The sequence below is a fragment of the Triturus cristatus genome, chromosome 3_2, assembly GCF_964204655.1.
Source record: "Triturus cristatus chromosome 3_2, aTriCri1.1, whole genome shotgun sequence".
NCBI classification, from domain to species: Eukaryota; Metazoa; Chordata; class Amphibia; order Caudata; family Salamandridae; genus Triturus; species Triturus cristatus.
Window position 1 is genome coordinate 548,013,273 of NC_140584.1, and position 6,000 is coordinate 548,019,272.

Sequence of the window (6,000 nt, forward strand, 5' to 3'; positions counted from 1 at the left end):
GAATAAGGCACAGAAAACATCAGTTTCATGTGGACCTCAACGGGTGCACTTGCAGCAATTGTTAAAGAATCTGCGATTTGGGTTTGAGTCAGTTGCTTTCGCAGTCCTTGCTCTGCTTTCCAGACATGCACATTTGCGCCACGGGCCTGAGGTTGTTAGAGGACGCAGCCTGCACCAGCAATGGCAGCTCGGTGGTAGTAATCTCCTGCACGCGGCCGAAGGGAGTTAAGTAAATAAATAAAACAATTTACATTGCGCGTGCTGCACCGCCAAGTTGGCGTCAAATGTTTTATTTATTTACCTAACTCCCTTTGGCCGTATGCTGGAGTTTACTACCCCCCACTCTGCCTCTCCCCCGCCCGCCTCACCGCCCGCAGCACACCCTCAGCGAGCCGCCAATGTGCACCAGGGGACCAAGTTATGGCCCAGCTGCTGAAACTAAACTAACTCTTTGGTGGATGTTGGGAGTACCTTAGGTAGATTTGCATAAGAATCTTTTCTTTCTATTTTCTCTCTTCTGCTCTGAGCTTAACATAAAGAGCCTGAAAAGTCTGAGGTGCCACAGTGATCAGGCAAAAGGCCAAACCATGAGTTTACATGAATGTTTGAGGAATAGGGAGGTAGTGGGGTTGTTGGTGACCCGATGTCTAGTGAAATATTTACGCAGGAAATAAATTCTGTTGCAATCTTGTAAATATGAGTTCTGTGTAGGGTTATGCATTTTGGTGAGTTATAATTATGTAATAAATATGGCCGGAATGTGACTTTCTAACCAAACTAAAGGAGTGGGCATCAGACTGTCATTTGAAATGGGTTTGAAAGAAGGGGGGGTGATGTTCAGTCTGAGGTCATTGAATGTTCCCTCCATAAATCATTTGATTATGCAGCTTGGAGGTGCCTTTTCAGGGCCATGCTTTTTTGTGACCATGGTGGCAGGCCTGGCTTGTTGCTGTTGAAGAAAACAAGTAACAGTTATTTCATGGGGCACCAAGCCTGGGCTGGCATCCACAGCAGTGGTTCATAACTGTTTGTCTTCTGTGGATCCAACTGAATCACTACTGGAAGCCAGGGACCCCAACCTAAGCAGTATCTACAATTTGAACCTCAAAAGAAGACACGCACACAAACAAAACTGCATCAAACAAATACATTCATTTAGAAATATTGTATTTAATTCACAGAACAAAATATACAAAAATCTAAATTTTAATGCCAAAGTTGGAGCTTTTCTAAGTTGTATTTTATTTCTAAAAGACGAAGCAACTATGCTAGATTCCAGCATATTGCCCTATCATTTTTGCTCCTAATGCATGCTTTCTTTTAGTCAGCAGACACAGGGGGTTTGGTTAAGGCCACCAATAGTCCATACTGCATCCTCTTTACTTGAATTGTGCTGCTCTCTCAAATCAAGCTAAGGACACCAACTCATTACAGAATGTTTAAAATGTTAACACTTTGCTTTTTTATTTGTATATGCTTTATTAATCTACTCATTTTTACAATTCTAAACAGTGGAGGACCTCTTGGGTAGACCTCATGAACGCAAATGAGTCTATGGACCCCAGTTTAAAAAACGCCGGTCTAGAGTGTAAGAAACCAGGCCTTTTACAAATGTCCCCCACTTTATGTTCCCATTCGGACTACTAAATTATTGTTTTCGACTCTGACAGTGTACTGAAGCCTGCTAACCAGGCCCCAGTTCTCTCTCCTTAAAACTGATATGCATAAATTGGTAACCAAAATTGGCAAAGGACTTTAACCCCCTTATAAGTCCCTAATATATGGTACCAGTGCTACCCAGGGCATTGGTGTTAAAGGGGTCACCAGAGCCTGAAGCACTAGTTGTGCGACACTGAGTGACCAACGTAAACTACTGAAAGCAGGACTGCCACTGGAGACTACAGGAGCAATTTAAACTGCTCAAACTCAACAAGTAAATAAAGTATTTTTAATATCGGCCAGCTACCCCGGCCCTAAGAAAGGTCTCCTGAAGCCCAGGAGGCAGGGTACATGATAATAAAGATGTGGACATGCAAGTGCAACTTATATGTGCCTACAGTGGCTTTAACCATTTAAGGACACTATAAGTGATAGACGGTCCATAGGATAACATGGGCTGCCACCAGGACAAACCCGAGTTTGGCAGCTCCATAATGTACCGCCTAAATTTGTCATGTTTGGTATCAAACAACGTGCCTCATCACCCCGGACATGAGTCTTGTGACAAGGACAATGTGGGATGCACCCATGTGGCTACCTTAAAGTTTGCCCAATTGGTTGCCCCAGCCTATCCTGTGCTCTGGCTGACAGCCCGTGCCTACTGCTACCAAGACAGGAATCTGACCCCTGCCAGGAGGTGTGAACTCTCCCAGGAGTCAGAAAAAATGTCCTGGATGGGAAGGAGTTCACACCTCCCTCCCTGAGAGGCTGGCTAGTGAAGTGGCACATCAAGGTGGTGAGCTTCAAAGGCTGCAATATGCAACCAGACTGCCTCAGAAAGGAGGAAACAGCTCTCCCCCTGACATATTTGCACTTGGGCAGGTGGGAAAGTGAGGTATTCAGAAGGTGTACACCCCCAGAAGGCTAGCCACACCTCTAGGGTGGGCTATCTGGTCTGTACAGCTAAGGAAGACTTCTGTCATTTTTAAAAGTGGTAGTATAGTGGGTTCTGAGTAGAAAAGGTGACTTACAACCCGCATGTGCTCACTTCAGGGGTGGATTAGCCACTGGGGCTAGTAGACCATTGGCCACTTGCACCCACACCCCTTAAATGCCTAAATCGAGGATGCAAGTGCTACCCCTGACACCAGAACCTCAGTTCTGAACCAATCTGTATCAAAGAGGACAAAGAGGAGACCTGAGTCTGTGACAACAGGACTTGCACAAACCAAAAGAGGGATACTCTGCACCTGTGGCAACATTCCCGGAACTGCATGACAGAGACTCGTCCTAGGCTAAATCATGGTTCCCTCAGAGAGAGGAACCCCTGTGAGAGCTTGAAGCAACCTCAGACTCCCCTGGACTAGTGTCACTAGTGCCCTGCAAACTTCAGGTAAAACAATGCTCCGAATACGAAGAAACGCAGGGCCATCGGTCCTTCCGACGGATCGCCCAAATCCAGATGGTCTAGTGCATTGTGAGAACTGTAATCCTGTCCTCCATTAAGTTTCAGGCAGCTACTGTGTTCCCCGGAACCTCCGTACATCGAAGTACCTAAATGATGTGCTTACCGCTGCCAAGGCTTGTTGGTCGCCAGTCCGGCAACTGACCCTGTCACTCCTAACTGCATCTAGAGGGAACTCCATGTAACTTTCATCTGACATCAACAGCGTCTCTGTTGCTGAGATTTTGCACCTTGTTCCCCCACAGCACCGTGAAAGCACCAGAGACAGTCAGGATAACTGCACCACAGCTCGCCAGGCAAGGTAAAATTGAACTGACCCGCCGTGGCTTGGTCCTGGGACTCGCATCACCTTTACCCTCCTTGGGCCCAACGCAACTCGACCTGCAAGTGACTGATAGTCAGTAAAACTTCTTCCCATTGACCACAGTGCAAAGATTCTGCAGTATTAAATTGCTTTGATTTCTATTTTCTTCTAAAGTCCATAACTCCAGTTATATGTATCTGATCACTTTCATTTTGGTGTCTAAATTAATATAAAAATCTGCTTTATTTTTATAAATTCGTGCCGGATTTCTTTCAAGTTGTGTCATTTACTTATTGTCCATGTTGGTACTCTGAAATGTTTAATACATGTTCCTCTAGTAAAGCCTAACTGCTCTTTGTCATTCTACCAGGACTGAGCTAATGATTTATTATTGTGAATCCAAGGACCATCTTGAGAGTATTGCATGGTGAAGCCCAACCATCATCACCACAAAATACTCCACGTTCCAACATAGAGTGAATCTTGTGTGCTCACTTGAATTCAAGTGGAGCTGAAGACTCTTGTTTCAGCCATTCTCAAATGGAAAACAGAAGTTCAGCCTTTTGTACTTGTTTTGGAATTCTGGGAAAACCAAATATTGTTGCACCAACACCTGTCCACCAATTCCACTTTACTCATATGAAGGATCTAGAGCTCTTAAATCAGACGTGTTGTTCAATAGGTCCTCTTCGGATTATTAATGACTCCTTTTTCTTCTCAAGCCTGTACTGAAACAATGTGACATTCAAGCTTATGAAATTTACACCAGTTGCAGTTTTAACAATTCTACCCTTCACGGAGCTGACAGACGACTTGATGGAGGCAAGCACACTCATCAGTTTTTCCATGGTCAGACTTGCCTGTAGGGCAAAAGGGCAGTGCCCAATGGGCTGGACGGACAGATCAGTCTGTCTGCTGTGTTTTTTTATTAGTGTGTGGGCCTGTTTTATGGCCAGTTGGTCCTGTTTTCACTTATGATTTCCCTGATATTACCACAAACATTGCCTGCAGCAAGCACAAATGCATGCAGTTGACCATATCTTGCAAAGTACCCATACAGCGTATCTTTACAAGGCCAAAACTGGTCTGATTTTCAAATGTGGGGTCCCTTTTTAACTATCCAATTTACTAATGAGGGCCACTTTTATTTTAGTGTTTGGGCTGATTTCCTTTCCTGTCCACCACTGAGTGTTTCTAATATCCACTCCCCCATTTGAAATTGGGGAAGACAATTGTTGGTCTGGTTTCACTTTGCCTGGCATTACTCAGTGAATAGCAGTTGTCTTGGATGTTTATGTTCAGGCAAAGATATTGACAAGGGAATTATTTGGTTGTGGTAAACAAACAGTAAAGTCTAGGTTGTCAGCCCACAAGAGGATACAGTTTTCCTATGGACAGAGTGCCACGCTTGTAGAGGGGGACATATCGTTTGGGACCCAAGACAAATAAGGCCACAGACCACTTGCAGGGACGTGCCAGCCTTTGACGCATCTTCCTGTCACCTTGCATTGCGAGATGCAGTCGGGGACAGCTGGAGGTGCAGAATTGCGCCCTGTATGCATCACTTCCATTCATCACTGTAATGGGCAGAGGTTTATATGATACCTTGCCTCTGGCCTATGCCTTTTAGAGTGGAGCATCACGGCGGTGGGCACACAGGACAGTGGGACACAGGACGACACTTGGAGTCCAGCAGTGCATCTTTGGGCGCGTCAGCAGCTTCTCGGAGCAGGTTTTGGCCTCATTACCACCTCACCCCCTTGCCTAGGAACGCAGACCAGCTGAACAAGAGGTAAGCAGTGGCTAGAAGGGGGCTCATTGTCCTTTGTTAGTCAATGGCTATTTGCTGAGCATCCTCCTACCTGTTGTTGTTTCTTTCTGAGCCTTTCTGGGTTGTGTGCACCCCCTTCATTCTTGACTTTCTGTGCGGGTGCTAACCCTGCCAATCTGTTTTTGCATCGATGCCCTCATCTAATTTAATTTTCACCGCCATTACAAATTTTTGATTGTGCTTGCCTGCTCCCTTTGCTGTTGCACTCATGTGGCGTTTGCCTTAGAGCAGCTGTATACTTAATAGCCAGTTGTCTGTCCTTGCCTCCCCCTTTTTAACCTACGGACCCAGTGTATAATTTGACTCCAGTTTTTCCTAATTGTCATTTGCTTTAATGGCTGCTAAGGGAGGCCGGGTTGGGAAAAGAAAGGGGAGGGACCCCAAGTTAGTCAAGTTGCTGAAACTGGTCCTAGCAAAGTTAGGTGATGATGGGGGTTCTCATGTTTCTGGGTCAGAGTCTGAGTGGGATGAAGAAAGGACAGTGGCTGACTGCGTACGACAGCCCCATGTTCCCCAATGGTCTGCTTTCCCACCAGTGAAGCGTAGGGCTAAGAAAATTGCACAGACCCCCTCTAACGCATTGGTTGAGGATGGACCAGCCCCAACAGTAGTAGTACCTGATTTTCCTGTAGCACCCACCGCTATTGCCCAAAATAGCACCCAAATTCAGCGGCCTGTTGCCAACCACAGCAACCACATTCAGCAGCCTATTGCACCCGCTGGCAAAGTGGAGGGCCAACA